Source organism: Tenrec ecaudatus, unplaced genomic scaffold (assembly GCF_050624435.1).
Source record: "Tenrec ecaudatus isolate mTenEca1 unplaced genomic scaffold, mTenEca1.hap1 Scaffold_178, whole genome shotgun sequence".
Classification (NCBI taxonomy): Eukaryota; Metazoa; Chordata; class Mammalia; order Afrosoricida; family Tenrecidae; genus Tenrec; species Tenrec ecaudatus.
The window spans coordinates 419,217-436,605 of NW_027458076.1; positions in this window are offsets into that span (position 1 = coordinate 419,217).

Genomic DNA, 17,389 nt, shown 5'->3' on the forward strand with positions numbered 1-17,389 from the left:
CACATAAATGTAGTGAATGTGGCAAAAGCTTCATTCGTAAAGGAAATCTCAAAACTCATATAAAAATTCACAGGAGTAAAACCCTATATATGTGGCAAAGGCCTTATCCAGAAGATTTCTCTCACTGTTCATCAGCTAATTCACACTCGGGAGAAACCCCATGTATGTCATGAATGTGGAAAAGCCTTTATCTGGATGGCTTCTCTTACTGTTCATCAGTGAACTCATACTGGAGAGAAACCCCATATATGTGATGAATGTGGAAAAGCTTTCAGCCAGACACAATGCCTTACAGCACATCAGAGATTTGACAAAAGGAAAAAAGCCCTTTGCATGAATTAAATGTGGAACATCTTATATGTGGACATCAGATCTCGTTAATCATGAGAAATTTTCAACAAGAAAAACTTTCATTGGAGTTAGTGTAACAAAGCTTTCAAAACAAAGGAAGAGGTGCTGGAGTTTGGCCTGGGCCAAGTGTGTGAACGGACAGTTGTGACTTACCATATGGGTACCCGTGTTCTGTGTTGCTGTCCCTCTACTGACATGGCCCACCATCTTGGCGACAGATGACCTTCCAGACTTCCACAGAGTGCATGTTCTTCCTCAGATGCATGAAGGTTCCCTAGACTATACACGGTAGTCCCTGGAGAAATGCTGACAAGGTGGGGAAACCACAGCTTCTGAGAGGAAAGCCTCACTGCCTTCATTCCCTTGTCTCTGCTGAAACTGAGTTTGTGTCTGGGCTCACACTGAGTTCCCATCACTGTGTAACTTGCACAGTAATACATGGCCGTGACGTCAGGATTCACAGAGCTCAGTTTTAAATTAACCTGGTTCTGGGATGTATCCCTGGTGATGCTGACTCAGTACTGGAGAGCTAGATTATAGTTTGTGCCCCCCATTCTCCCATATTATCCCAATCCACTCCAGATCCTTTCCTGGAGCCCGGTGGACCCAGGTCACATGATAGCTGGTTAAAGACAATCTAGAGACCGCACAAGTGAGAGATAGGGTCTGTGAGGGCCTCACTAGTCCAGGGCCTGACTCTTGTACCTGCACCTGGGCCTATACAGCTGGGGATAGAGAGAAACCCAGTGAGTCATGTGCCCCGATTCTTCACTCCCAGACTTCATGTCTGACTCCCTGAACCACTCACCACCCTGAGTTGCCAGAAAGAGGAAAACCCACACATGCTTCATGTTCATGTGGATAAGATTCGTGACACCCAGAAAATGCTCTCCAGGTGAGAAGGATTATGAATTTAAGTCCTTGCATGTTGTGGTTTTATTTGGGTTCTTGTCAGGCATTTGCGTGTGGGAGGTGCATGGTATGTAAAGGTGGAAAGGGCTGAATGGGGCCCCTGCCTCTGGGACTCACACTAGAAAAGTGATGCTGGTGGAGTCCTTGAGAGAACACAGCCCTCTCTTTGAGGTCTTCACTCTACCAATCATGCGGACATCTGTGCAGATTTTAAGTTTAATGTAGCTTTACATCTATTACCATCAGAAGTACACAGATGATCTGGTGAAATTAAAGACAATCTCTATGCTTACCATGCAATGGAATCAAGACTAGGCCTACCTGAATCTTTTCATTCCTTTGACCACGTAGGGAAACAAGTATATGTCTCCCTAAAACTCCTTTCCCCTATAACATTTCAGAATATTTGGGAAAGGATAAAATATACTGCGTTATAGTCCATGTTTAATATTGGAAAAAAAGTGTTTCCTACCAACAAGGTTATTTGTGGGGAAACAGGAACCCACAGAAGTCTTAAGAAGGTCATATTTCTTCCCATGGATTAGTACCCTCTGTGGGTGATGGGTATTCTGAGTCCCCTGCTGACAGCAACCCATCACATACAGGAGAGGTGTTTCCTGGGCTTACACAGTCTTCCAACTTCTGTGGGGCACACAGTAACATTTTCTCTGGTCATAAGCATTCAGATTGTTGGTCAGGAGTGTTACCTGGAGTTGTCTCTGCAGATTTCCAAACACGGGCACTGGAGCTACCATAGTGGTCAGCACAGCAGCTCTAACTGCAGTCTGTATCCAGGCTCCTGTGGGGCCTAAGCACCCCTGCAAGTCAACTTTCTCCCTGAGGTTATTTTTACCTCTGGTCCCTCAGTGGGAAAAGCTTTAGAGGTAGAGAGTGCTACAAGTTGCAAACACTGTGAGCTGGATACAGTGAAAGGAAGTATGATCTACAGACATAGCTCTTTATACAGATTTTGATATTGAGATATACGCCACAAAAAATACTGGTAAAGAAAATCTGGCTCAAAGACAAAGATATTCTACAGGATTTAGGCTGCCTTCTTTACAGAGGAACGGGGAAGTATTTAAATCAGGCTTCTATTCAAAATAATTGAAACTGGAACGTTTTAGTTAATTATTTGATGTTAAGGGGAAAGTTTCTAGTCAGAATTATTTTGGGGGTGGTTTTCTGTTATGTTTGATGGGAAATTTTGCAGATGTTTTTAATTGTTGAAAACAATACTCTAATGCCACTGAACTACACCTGAGAAGAATGTTGCAAATAGTATTTTGTTGCATGTTTCATGAGAAAAATATGTTCCAATACATGACAGAAAGTTTTGCACACATAGCTGCAAACGGACAGAAATTCTTGCCAGTACAATATTTCAAAAACTTTAAAATATTGAACAGGAAAGGGATTGTGATATAAACCAATAACTGAATTTACAATAAAAAATTTCATAATGAAATAGTCTATGTTTATTATTTTATTTGATTATTTGTTTTTTGCCCAAACCATCTTATAGTTAGCTGTGGTCGTCATATAATCATTTGTCAATTTCACAGGATTAAGAGTGAAGGGGTGGAGTCTAGCCAGTTAATCAGATCATAGCCAATGTGGCCTCTGTGTTGGAGTGGCCTCCTGAGGATTCTGGGAACTCCTTCATTCCTCCTTGAATGTAGGAGTCTGTCTCTCTCTGTCTCTTTCTGTTGACTTCCTGGGAGACATTGCAGCTGACAAGACATGTGGAACTATGTGAGTGCTCTCAGCTGGAGAAATCACGTGGACCCATGCGAGCGCTGAGATGCTTACAATGCCACCAGATCCAGAAGACTTCCCACCCACTGGCCTGTGCTCTTGCTGCATTTGGCATCATTGCATGTGTTTTGTGAGTCTGAAGAAGACTTTAAAAATACGTATCGGACATATGGTCTAAGATTGGACTTAAGGAATTGATCTGGACTGGGCTGGGATGTTTTCTTGATATTTGAGTTCTCTTGTACATAAAGCTATTTCTCAAGGACGTGAGTGTCTATGAATTTGTTTCTCTAGTCTACCCATAGTAACATAGATATCATATCATCCCACAGTTCCATCACATCAAGCAGGAGGAAAACATCTTTCTTGAACTTTTTAATATCGGCTCCCTTTTACCCCACCCATTGCCCCACTGTATCTCCAAGAAATCCTTGTTTGTCTTGCTGCCTCTATACATTTATCAATTCTGGGTTCGTATACTGTTAAACAGAAATACACATAACAAAACTCAAGAGAATTACCCCCAATTGCAAAATACATCTGAGGTGAACCCAAAAGGAATTGCAAGTTGAGGAAGAAGGCAGTCCAAGTGTACTCTTCTGTCCTTCCCTGGAGTCCAGGACTGAACCAGTTGTGTTTAGGATCAATTATGTCAGTCTGGCTCCTGGGATGTGGTGACCTTGCTGGATCACTGCCTTTTCAGGGGCTTCTGTGTTCAAACATACTCTTTAGGTCTGGTGTCCTACAGCCTGCCCCTTCTACCTTTGGTTGAACACATGCTAACATTCCCCAAACTGATTGTTAAATATATTACAAGGAATACAAACGACGACGACAAAACTAACTCCCTGCCTTCCAGTAGATTCTCCCTCATAGCACAGCCCTATTTTGTCATCTTTGCTGGTGAGGAGGGAACACTGTTCTTTTAGCAGCTCAAACGAAGGATGCTTACAAAACAACATCCCTGCACTGGCCGCAAAGTGAGACTGCTGGCTGGGGGTAGTGAGACCCGTTACTGATGAGCCAGCTCCATCTCTTCTCTGTGTGTGCAAAGTACTGTTGCATGCAGTATTTGTTGGTAAACTGTGCTTTTGCTGGGGACCGCAGACAATGGTTTAACAGATTCATGCTGTTAAGTTGACCTTACATTACAATAGAGGGGGATACTATTGGAAGGAAGAATAAGGCTATTTTTGTACATCTACCTTTAAATTGAAGCAAAGCAAGTGAAAAAATATATTTAAAAGGAAAGCTAAGTGTTGGATCGGCCCTGTGAACAGCTCACTGCTGTGGGATTGCCAAATTTGCAGGTAGGTAGCTGGGTTGGGGCCTGGGATATAATACCAGGTGTCCTTTAAATTGGTTTATCCACAGAGAGCACAGCTGTGCTCTCAATCATGCCGTCGGAGTTCACAGCACCTTCCTGTGCTTTGCTTCCCTTGCAGGTGCTGTGGCAACTCCCGGCCGAACTGTTGATACTTCAGGATCATCCCACAGAAGCCTGCAGAGACAACTGGAGGCTTGATGGTGAACCACATGGTCTGCAGAGGGAGGAGAGCTCCCACTGGTGATAATCCCTAGCTATGCCCAGCTCCTTCCTGCAGATGATTAGATCAGGCCACGTGGAGAGAGTCTCAGCACTGGGGAAACAGGAGTGCTTGGAATCTGCCAGGTGCAGGGCTAGGTGTCGGTGGAGGTGTTTCTATATTGCTTTGAGAAAGGAATCACAAAATGCCTCACCGTGCTAGTAGAAATAGGACCTGGTATTTCCAGCTTTCCGGCACTTGTCCTGCACAGGCCAGGTACCTTTCAGAACTGGTGCCCAGACTGTAGCCTGATCCACTTCTGAATGTACACTCCTCCCTGGGCCATTCATTGTAATAGAAAATTGACACCCCAGGACCACGCATAAACAGCGGATAATTCTGAGCTGTTTAGGAAACCACTGTTATAAGCACAATAAAAGTGCACTCTTCTAAAAATAATTCACAGGGTACATAAGGGACTGTAGTGGATTGGTTATACTCCTCCCTTGCCCCAAACCACAATAACCTCTGGAAATACAGACTGGTATCTCTCATGAATATAGATGCCCAAATCCTCAACAAAGCCCTGGTCAATAGAATCCAACAGCATATAAATTTATTTTAAAAGACCAATATTCTCAGGTCAATGAATCAGGACAGAAAACCCAACAATAAAAACATCCACATACAATTGATTTTTACATTGGCCCAAAAGACATTAAATGGGAAGCAGGTGCCCTCCTCAATAAATGGTGCTGGAAAATCTGGATAACCACCTGCAGAAGAATGAAATGAAATATCTCATTCTATGTACTAAAATAACTCCAGGTGGATTAAACACCTACATGTAAAATCCAGAGCTAGCAGGATCATTAGTCCAGGGAATACATGGGTTGGCAGAATTAACAAAAGAAACATACTCCATAGAAGGTAACATAGATGAATGGGACCTATGAAAAAGAAAACACTTGTGTAAATCAATAGAGTTTATTTAATAAAAGAGTAAAAAGAGAGCCCACAGACTGGAAAAGGATATTTAGTAATGACACATCATATAAAAGACTAATGATTAAGATCCACAGAATTTTACAAGGTTATAGCAAGAAAAAAACTTTTGATAAGATGGGCTAAAGACCTGAACAAACAATTCATACAAGATGATAGATAAATGGCTAATAAACACATGTGGAAATGTTCTAGGTCTGTAGTCATTGAGGAATTGGAAATCAAAACAACAATGTGATACCAACTAAAGCCCAGTAATGTATCCCAATTTAAAAACAAAACATAACAGAACAATAAAGGGTGGACAGGGTCTGGTGGGATAAGGACTTTTGTACAACTGCTAGTAGTCATGTAAATATGTACAGCCACTATAGAAGGAGATATGGCGATACCTAAAACATATGGAAATTGAACTACCATCTGACTCACCAATACCATTACTGGGCATATACCCCAAAGAAATAAGAAAGAGATGACGAACAGACATGTGTTCCCCCATGATCATTGCAGCACAGTTCACAATAGCACGAAGCTGGAAACAGCCTAAATTCCCATCAAGAGAAAAGTGGATACATTAAAAAACAACTCTGATGTAAACACACAAATAATATGAATCCCTAAAAAGCAGCATTGAAACACTTCAAGTCGTGGAAGGATCTGGAAGACATGCTTAGTGAAGTTAGTCAAGCACAAAAGGACAAATGCTATTTAAGTTCACTCCACTTGGAAAAAGTCGCAGAAAGGGCACAAGCTCAAGTTTGCACATCATCAGGCCCTCTGGCTAGGAGCTAGATCGCCTGGGAAAGAGCTGGACCAGTGCCATGAACCACAAATCCTCTGGTCAAGGTAAGTATAGTGGAGGTCATTTGGCCAGAGGACACTTCCTGATCTCCTGATAGCTGGGATCCATTGGTGGGGGAAAGGGGGCAGGATGCTGAGTAGTAGCAATATGGATCTGGGGTGAGGTCCCCTGGAGAGGGTGGTGGCCCTCTCAAAGGGGTGAGGCTTAGTGATGGTAGGGCGTGGGCAGCACTGAAGAGGGGAGATGGAACAGTCAATTTTGGGTGAACGTAAGTGCGTGTCTGCTCGGGTGTGGGAAAGGAGAGCTGACAGCCAAGTGGAGTAAGGAGAGACTGCAGGTGCTCTTCGGATCAACAGGTAGGGAGGGTATTTCATGACTTGCACTCGGAGAGCAGAGCTGACTTAGGACTCTGGGGTTACCTGGGAAGCCAGGTCAGATGTCACAGAACAGTGGGAAACTGAATCCTGACTCTCAGAGTACAAGTCATGCTGCAGAGCTGCTTCTGTGGGATCCCCAAATGGGAACTCCACTGGGGGAACTGGATTCTACCCCAGACTCACTGTAACCTGAGGAATTAAGCTGGAAAACACATGGTGTCTGGGGTTGAAGAAAATAGCTGTACCAAGAGCTGTCTACTATTGGTTGTCTAACAAACAAGTCTTGGTACAGCAAGTGTGCTGTGTTAAGACGTATTATCCTGGCAACTGTGTGGCTGTTCTGTTGCAGTCTGCTTATACTCATCTACATTAGGCTGTTTCTCACAGGTGTGCCGCCATTGGAGCTCACCGTCTTGAAGCAGTGTAATTTGTTTGGTTATTTTTCAGAAAATGAAACCTAGGGATGTTGTGCCCACAGGGAAAGAAAGCATAACAAGGTTTTAGGGTGCTTGAAGGGTGGAGGAGAAAAAAGGGAGATGATTTGAAGAAGTCTAGGAAGGAACCCTATCATTTGGAAAACATGTATGAGTATGCAAGAAATTGCACAATTCGTTTGGACAGAATTGAACTATGGAACAATATGACCTATACAGTGGTTGCCAAGTTAAATAATTTTAATTTTATCAAATAAAAGGTAATAAAGTAATAGATCAAGGAATGGGTTTGGGGCTTGCACTAAATCCTATCCCCAATTTAAGGACTATCAGTTCGAGCCCACAGGACGATGGCAACGTAGTCACACATGCCAGGGGGACTCTGCAGAATCCAGCCCAGGAGAGTTGCTTAGAGGGAAATTCAACGCTGCTGGATCGCAGGAGGTGCATCATAAAGATAAGTAGGCGCATATCCACTGGGTTTTGAAGGGCTGTGGGTTTTGGCTTACATCACTGGAAGCCGCCGGGGGCTTGACCTTAGCCCAGCCGCTGTAACTGCTGGAGCCGGGACCATTTGGAGCCCAGCCAATGTATCTGCCAGAGCCGGGGCCATTTGGAGCCTGTAGCAGGGCTTGGTCTAAACACAGCCACAGTTTTCCCCTGCCTGCCTCAGGGCAGGGACAGGACCCTGGCAGCTCCACCAGCAGGGATCAGGGTTCAGCTACATTGATTGTTGCTTCTGTTTATATCTCTGCTCTCTATTCCAACACAGCCGTGGAGGGCTGCACAGGAGCTTTTTCATGTCATGGCCACAGCTTGCGGTGCCTACGTGGTCTGAGCAGGGACTAAACCCAACACCCCACAGCCCAACAGGCAGGGATCAGGGTTCAGCTACACTGCTGCATCTGTTAACATCTCTGCTCTGTGTCCCCCCACTTCTTTGGGGGCTGCTCAGCAGCTTTCTTGCGACTCTTGGGGCTCAGCTGTGGATAGCAGCTGGGGCTTGGGGCAGGGAGTAAGCCCTTGTAGCTCCACAGGCAGGGAGTGGGACTCAGCTACATAGTTGCTTTTGCTTCCCTCACTTCCCTATACCCCTGCAGAGTCTAGTCTAACATTTTAATTTTTCTCCCCCTGCTCTTTATTCCTACCCTGCTCTCTCATGCTCCATTGCAGACATATGGGGCACTCCCATTGCCCTAGGGCATTTGCGCCTTGGCCACACCCAGCTAGGTGAGCTCCACCCTGCTTAGATAGCCAAAGGCTAGGGAAAGGCCTGCTTGCTCTCTAGGGGATACTCCTCAGACTTCTCACCAGGGAGTTCCTGCCTGAGTACCTGGGGACATAAGGCAGCTCAGCCAACACTTTTCAACATTCAAACCAATAACAGGAACATCAGCCCAGCCTGTGCAACACTGGGGCAGGCAGCCGACCTGCCATCTGGGGTACTCCCCTGATAGGGAAGCCACAGGAAGATAAAGTGGTAGGTTAATACCATAGCAAAATCAGCTGTAGGCAGTTCGAAGAAGCATTCCTGTAAGTCTTCCAGAGAGAGACTAGAAAATGGCACCTGGTCCCTCTAAAATAACTCAACGCAAAAAGCCATCACCCCTAACGACTTCAACGAAAAAAACAGGAGAAAAAAAGACAAAGGCAGAAGATGTCCTGAACATAACAACATACATAGAAGAAGCAGACATTGAGATGCCACTCAAAGAAACTCAGAATGCTGCTTGGAGCCATGCAGGATATGAGGGAAACAATACAGAAAAAGGATGAAACGATACAGGAGCTTAGCGAGGAGATAATGAAAAACAATAGCACAATCATGTTCCTTGAAAATTGATTGGAGGAATCAGAGAACCCTATCAGTGTCTTGGAGGACAGCCAAGCAGACTTTAATAAACGTGAACAAAAATCTAACAAGAGCATCAGAGAAGCTGAAGAAAACCTAAGAGCTATGTCTGATGCTATGAAGCAGAACATTAGAATTATTGGCCTACCGGAGGAAGACACAACAAAGAATCATCTGCTACAATAGCGAGAGAATTCTTGGAGGAAAACTTGCCCAGCCTAATGAATGAAAACCAGGCAACCATCCAGGAGGCTGAAAGAACACCAGCATGACAGGACCCCAAGATGAAATCACCAAGGCACATAATAGTTAAACTATCCAACTTTGAGGAAAAGGAGAAAATCATGACAGCAGCCAGGGAAAAACAAGCAGTCACATATAAAGGTTCCCACATAAGGATATGCTCAGACCTATCAGCAGAAACTATGAAAAAAAGGAGAGAGTGGAGTAACATTACTCCAAAAATTGAAGGAAAACAACGCAACTCCAAGAATATCTACCCAGCCAAATTATCGATCAAGATCGATGGAGAAGTAAAAGTCTTCCCAGACAAGGAAAAACTCAAAAATTACATTACAACAAACCCAGCCTTACAAAAGATCCTCGCCGACTCAGTATGGGCAGATGAACAACACTCACCAAGCACAAATAAGAGACCAATACATAGAACAACTTCACCCAGAGCACAACAAGGAGAAAAGAGACCCCAAGATAGCATTGGTTTAAGGATGGAAAGAAGTCAAGAATGATACACACAAAAAACACACACTAATGAGAAAGGAAAGTAGGAAAACTCCCAACACAAAAGGTATAAAATGGCATCACAGAGTCCACAGATGGAGATAATAACCCTGAAATCAGTGGCCTGAACGCAGGCATTAAAAGACTGAGACTAGCAGAATGGCTTAGAAAACACAACCCATCCATTTGCTGCCTACAGGAGACACATCTCAAGGCTACAGACAAAAATAGGCTGAGAATCAAAGGCTGGAGAAGGACCTACCAAGTACACAGCAATACAAAAAAAGCAGGGGTTGCAATCCTAATCTCGGAATAAATTGACCTCAAAGTACAAACCATAAAAAGAGATAAGGAAGGATACTATCTAATGCTCAAGGGAATCATAGACAATGAACCACTAAGCATTGTAAACATATATTCCCTGAATGAGAGACCAGCTGAATATGTCAACCAAACACTCCAAAAGATTAAGAAAAAATCACAGACCCGACAATTATAGTGGGTGACTTCAACACACCACTCTGAGAAAGATAGATCACAGGGAAAGAAACTCAACTATGATGCACATACCGGCTTGGGAGGAACTGGAGGAAATCATGCTAAGTGAAGTAAGTCAGGTACAAAAGGAAAAGTAAAACATGATCCTGCTGAGGCAAATATTAAAAAAAAAATGCTAATGTGGCATAGGGGAAAAAGTTACTATATACTAACATTTTTGGGTTGAAGACTGTGTAGTATGGCAGAGACCAGATCAAAACCAGGGATGCACATAGTAGACAACTGGGGAGGAGGTGGGGAAAGAAAAATAAAAGGATGAATATAAGGAAGAAAAGGTGAGCTGGGGCATGGGGCACTAACCCACCCAAGGGGAGGGTATTGTTTATATCTCCACAGGGAAAGTGGGACCAGACTTCCACCCAGTGCCGCGAGGTGTGAATGCAGCATTCCGGAGTGGAGTAGGGAACCAGTGGAGAGGTCTGGGAGGCTGGCCCCAACACCAAAAATTAAGTGGATTCCTGCCCCTCCCCCAAGAAGAATTTGTTTCAAAGGACGACATTGATTCTACAGCTCGGGCAGAAGGATATATCGGATCAGAGCACACGGGCGCAGATGAAGGGGAGGAGGAGAGAGTGGAGCACAGACTTGCCCACCAGGCCGTGAGGATGATGTTCCTGATTAGAGCAGCCAGTCCACAGAGAGGACAACATGGCCCCCACTATAAGACATGATACCCCTCAGTGACCAATGGCGCTACCGGAGAAAGCATCAGAGACACAGTGTGCAGATTGCACCTGACCTGATCCGACCACACTGAGGCAAATCACTGGGAGAGTTCAGCGGAACAGCAAGGGAATGGAGTGGCAAGGTCCCCAGGGAATGCTGAAAGTGGATTTGGGGCCAGGGCGTGGTGCCCATACAGACTGAACTGGAAAACACTCCTAAAGGCCAACAAACGAACCTTGAACTAACTACAAGCTTTTCTATCTTGATGTGTTTTGTTTTGTTCTTTGTCAGTGGTTTGTTGTTGTTTTGTTGTCTGGCTGTATACTGTTGCTTTGTTTTCCTCTGTCTTATTTTTGTGCATGTTATTATCTCCACAGGTTTGTCTACATGAGACAGGCTGGATGAACTATCTGGAGGAAAAACAAAGGGACCGACAGTTCTGGGGGTACCTGGGATAGGGGGAGATTGGGCGTAAAGAAGTGGTGTTAACAAACCCAGGGACAAGGGAGCAACATGGGATCCAAATTGGTGGCGAGGTGGGGAGTGGCTGGCCTGGTAGGGAATGATAAGGGCAAGGTTACTTAAAGAAGAGGTATAGCTGTAAGCCAGGTGGGGATGGAGCATGATAGTGGGGCAGGAGGAAAGTCAAGGGAAATAGAGGAAAGAACTAGGAGGCAAAGTGCATTTATAGAGGTCTAGACAAAGACATGTACATGCAAATATATATATGAGGATGGGGAAATAGATCTATGTGTCTATATTTATAGGTTTAGTATTAAGGTGGCAGAAGGACCTTGGGCCTCTACTGAAGCACTCCCTCAATACATGAATAGTTTCTTCTATTAAATTGTCATTCTATGATCCTCACCCTCCCGACACAATTGCTGAAGCCAAAGCATTTGAACAAGTAAATATGAAGAAAGTTGATGGTGCCCGGCTATCAAAAGAGATAGCGTCTGGGGTCTTAAAGCCTTGAAGGTGCACAAGTGGCCATCTAGCTCAGAAGCAACAAAGCCCACATGGAAGAGCACATCAGCTTGTGTGATCACGTGGTCCCGAAGGGATCAGTTTTCAGGTATCAAAGAGCAAAAAATCATATCATTGGCTGCACAGCTCCATGATACGATTGTCGAGGACAAACGGGTGCATAAGCAAACGTGGCGAAGGAATCTGATGATGCCCGGCTATCAAAAGAGATAGTGTCTGGGGTCTTAAAGCCTTGAAGGTGAGCAAGCGGCCATCTAGCTCAGAAGCAATAAAGCCCACACGGAAGAAGCACACCAGCTTGTGTGATCACGAGGTGCCAAAGGGATCAGGAATAAGGCATCATCATAAAAAAAAACCCAAAAACTTAACATCGTGAATGAAGGAGGAAGTGTAGAGTGGAGACCCAAAGCCCATTTGTCGGCCACTGGAGATCCCCTCACAGAGGAGTCTAGGGGAGGAGATGAGTCAGTCAGGGTGCGATGTAGCACCAATGAAGTATACAACTTTCCTCCAGTTCCTAAATGCTTCCTCCACCCCACCTCCCAACTATCATGATCTGAAATCTACCTTGATAGAGCAGAGGTTGTACACTGGTGCATATAGGAGCTGGAGGCACAGGGAATCCAGGGTGGATGATACCTTCAGGACCAGGAGTGTGAGGTGCGATACTGGGAGGGTAGAGGGTGAGTGGGCTGGAAAGGGGAAACCGATTACAAGGATCTACATGTGACCTCCTCCCTGAGGGACAGACAACAGAAAAGGGGTGAAGGGAGACGCTGGATAGGGCAAGATATGACAAAATAATAATTTAAAAATTATTAAGGGCTCATGAGGTAGGGGTAGCAGGGAGGGAGGGGAAAAAAGAGGATCTGATGCAAAGGGCTTAAATGGAGAGCAAATGCTTTGAAAATGATGAGGACAAAGAATGTACAGATGTGCTTTATACAATTGATGTATGTATACGTATGAATTGTGATAAGAGTTGTATGAGTAATAAAATGTTAAAAAAAGAAAATAATCTAAGAAGTTGTCCTAAATATAGAAGAGCACGGAAATAATATTTGTGAAAGCCTTATTAATTCCCTGTAGTGTGAAGATGCCTTAATACTGCATGCCATAAGGTAGTCTGACTTGAAAAACGTACTGATGAAGATCAGAGACTGGTGCCTTAACTACAGAATACAGCTCGATGAAAGAAAACCAAAATCCTCACTATAGGACCAATACAAATTACCATGAAAAATGGAGATATCATTGAAGTTGTCAAGGATTTCATTTCACTTGGACCTCAATCAATATACACAGAAGCCATAGACAAGTGATGTGTTTCCCTGGGCATATTTGTTTCCCAGGACCTCTTTAAACATTTAAAAAGCAGTGTCTATTTGAGAACTAATATTTACCAGATCCAAGCTATTTTATTTTTAATTGTCTCATATGCCACTGAAAGTTGAAAAATGAATGAGGCTGTTTAAAAGTAAAATGATGCATTTTAATTATAGTGCTAGTGAAGAACTTGATAGTTTGATGCACTGTCAATTGTAGCTTAGAAGTTGTACAATTATAATGCTTGTCATAAATGGATACTATGAAAATTTCATTTTAAGTATATTAGAAATTTGTTGAGAGATCTGTCCATTAAAGGACATCATGCTTGATAAAGCAAAATATCATTGAAAAAAGGATGAACTTCAACAACATAGAACATCACAGTAACTGCAACTAAGCTCAAACTTGACAACTGTGAGAAGGAAGCAGGACCCATATGTGTTTCATTCTTTTTTTTCTCTAACATTTCTATGAGAGTGACATGATTTAATTTGACTTAAACAGCAAAATGCAATGCCAATGACAAACATTTTGCTTGATGCATAGTTAATTAAATTTTTCCCTTTACATATTGGCACCTGATAAGGATACCATTTAATACCACTTTTATTTAATAATATGCTGCAAGTCTTTATGGCAGTTATTGATCAACAAGTGTCTAATAAAAGCTGACAATGGTAGCAAAGATGTAAAACTGTAATTGGAGATGGTATCACTCTAAACATGGACAATCCAAGGCCCTACAAGAAAATCATTGCATCCAAATGAAATGTTCAGCAATTTCACAGGCCATAGGTCAATATAGAAAAGTCCATTTGGATTCCATGTACCAACAGAGAACGCTCTGGAAAGGAATTCAAGAAAATAATACCATTTACAAGAGCCACCTATAAGATAAAATGGAAAAAACCTGGGCAGAAAAACAAACATCTGTACAAAGAAAACCTTAAAAACAGTACTACAGGATACCATAAGACATAAAGTGAAAAATTAGCCATACTCTTTAATAGGGAATTTTACTTTGTGAAAATATCAAACACACCACAAGTGATCTATAATTATAATGCAATTCTGATTCAGATCCCAGCATCTTTCTGAAAAGTTGAAAATGAAAGGGAAGAGATTCTATACCTAGAAGCTCTGATGGTGTAGTGGATTATACAATGGGCTACTAGCTGCATGGTCCTCAGTTAAAAACTGCCAGCTACTCTTTCGGAGTAAGATGATCCTGAAAAGTTTTATGATCTCAGAAATCCAAAACGGCCAGTTAGCCCTTGTCCAATAGTAGTGGTTCTCAGCCTTTCAAATGCCATGACCCTTTCATACAGTTCCTCATGTTATGTTGTGGAGAACCCACACCATAAAATTATTTTCTTTGCTACTTCATGAATGTAATTTTGCTACTGTTAAGAATTGTAATATAAATATCTGATATGCAGGATGCATTTTCTTTGTTACAAATTGAACATAATGAAAGCATAGTGATTAATCACAAAAACAATATGTAATTATGTATTGTGAAATATTTATTTCTGATTACAAATAAATGAAATTTTGTCTTGAAGCATGGTGTAGCATGGTTAACAGTCTAATATAATGATAATAAACTGCATTGCTACATTTTGCGACTGTATGCATAAAAAGCCAGCGTGCGTGCAAATGCTGAGAAACCTTCCTTCTCACCAGATCAGAAGTTCTCAGTCTTTGCAAGAGCACAACGAAGTCTACTTTGGTATTTAGACTTGATAACCAAAAAGCTGGAAAGCCCTGTTTCACAGATATGTTGTTGGAAATGGAAGAAGATGGTCTCAGATAGGTATATGACTGCCAACACTTGATCCAGAATTTTGTAACTGGCATTGTAGCGAAATCAGTTTGTGCTGACTCACTGTTAATGAGTTCAATGAACACTTCTTGAACTGTCTCCGGAGCATCTTCATCTTTGACTGTGAATGGGTGTCTAGCAAGTGCAAATGGAATGTCAGGTAGATTTGGAAAGTACAATGAAATTTTATCTGCAAGCATGTGCAAGTGTTCTTTCATAGGAATGACCATCGTCATTCTTTTGTATGGTTCAATGTCATGTTCCTCAAAAAAAGCAGATACAACATATAAATTTTATTTTCATCCTTTTTTTGTGCCAAAGCTAAAGTTTCATTTGGAATGATCAGATCTTTTCAGAAAATCAAGTCATGTTGCATTTGTTCCTCACAGTGATCAATTTAACTCATTCAAGATGGAAAATGTGTCAACCAAGTAAGCTATTTTCTGTAGTTTACTTTGATCGCTGAAAAGTGCTTTGAACTGCGTTGTTGCCTTCTGATTTTAAAATGCTTTGAGTTCATCACAAAGCTCAAAAACACGTTTTAAAACGTTTACTCTTAACAACCATCTTACTTCCGTGTTAAATAGCAGAGCATTATTGTGCTCATCCATCTCGTTCTGCAGTTGCAGTCAACTGTTTAAAGTGCTCGCCTTTACAAAATTGACAGAACTTATGACACTATTCATTATTTCTTGTAACTCTTGTGGAAGCATCTCATTGCTAATATTTGCCGATGAATCATACAGTGAAGTCCGTTGACTTTTAGTGACTCATTCAGTACCAAACGTTGAAATGCAGGTAGGCATCCTAGCATAGCTGGAGCACCATCTGAGTAAACTCCATAAACTTTTCCCAAGAGATCTTATGCTCTTTCAGAAATGAACCTACTGTGTCAAATACATCATCTGCAGTAGTTGTTGTTTCAAGAGGTTTGCAAAAAAGAAACTCTTCTTTAAAGTTGCCATCATTAATATACCTCAGGTAAACCAGTAACTGGGACCAGGTTGCAATGTCTGTAGATTCATCAAACTGGATGCTAAATATTGGAAGTGACTGGATGCTAAATATTGGAAGTGGAGCAGATTTAATTTCCGGGATGACCTGATAAAGGATATCAGCAAACTTGTCACCTATTCTTCTGCGGACAGTATCATTAGATAAGGAAATTGACTCAATTTCATAACAAGTTTGTGTCCAATCATAACTCAAACAATGACTTTGGTCACTTGCAACAATAAATCCTCAGCAATGGTGTGAGGTTTCATAGCTCTGGCAACTCTGAGTGCCACCAAGTATGAAGCTTCATTGGCTGTTAACGTTTGGTTTGTGGTTTTGCCACCAGTGTCAAGTCTGGCTTTCTTGAGTCCATGAGCTTTGCTTCTAAAATAGTTGGTATAATTGTTGGCAAACACAGATGCTTGCTAACAAAATGGCGTTATAGTTTCTTTGGCTTCATATATTCAGCTGATAGAACTTCACAACAAATAACACATTGTGATTCCTCAATTCCTGCTGTAAATATTGAGATAAATACATACTGTAAAAAATCCTCGCTATATTTTATTTTGTTAACATTCTTCTCTACATGATTCATTGTCATGGCATGGTTTTCTAATGAAAATAATATAAAACAATCGCTTTAATAATACAAAAGGTGATACATGGCACAGTTCAGTCAATAGAGTTCGTTAAAGTTTCCTGTGATTTACCATTCTGTGGTTTTGGTTTGTTTGTGTTTTTTTACATACCTGTTACTCTCACAAGGGAGTAGTATTCATATCAACCATAGCTGAATTTAACAAGACCAATCAGCATCAGGATTAAGTTGCCATGGTACAGATATCCCATATTTTTGCAGTAGTTGATGATTTCACGGTACAGGATTTTACATTTACCCAATAATTATAATTCATGAAGTGTCGTTTTACCTCCAATACTACTGCTTTCAACACAGTAGCTGCTTTTAGCAGAGTAGCTAACTGCTTTCAACAAAGCAACTGATCTCTACAGAGTAGCTGCTCTCTACACATGTGTTACTGGTCCGCTTAAGCACATTATGGTGCCAACCCTTTCACATACACTTGTATTTGTATGGGGTAGGCGCGATGATGTCATCACACCAGTTACCCATATGTGGGTGTATCTGCACGAGTGCATACCCACCTGGAGATGGATGGAGGAGTGGTGTCTTGATTTCTAAGACCATTGGAAAATGTGTTTACTGATGATCTTAGGTGATCACTGTGAAAGGGTTGTGCTAGTCTGG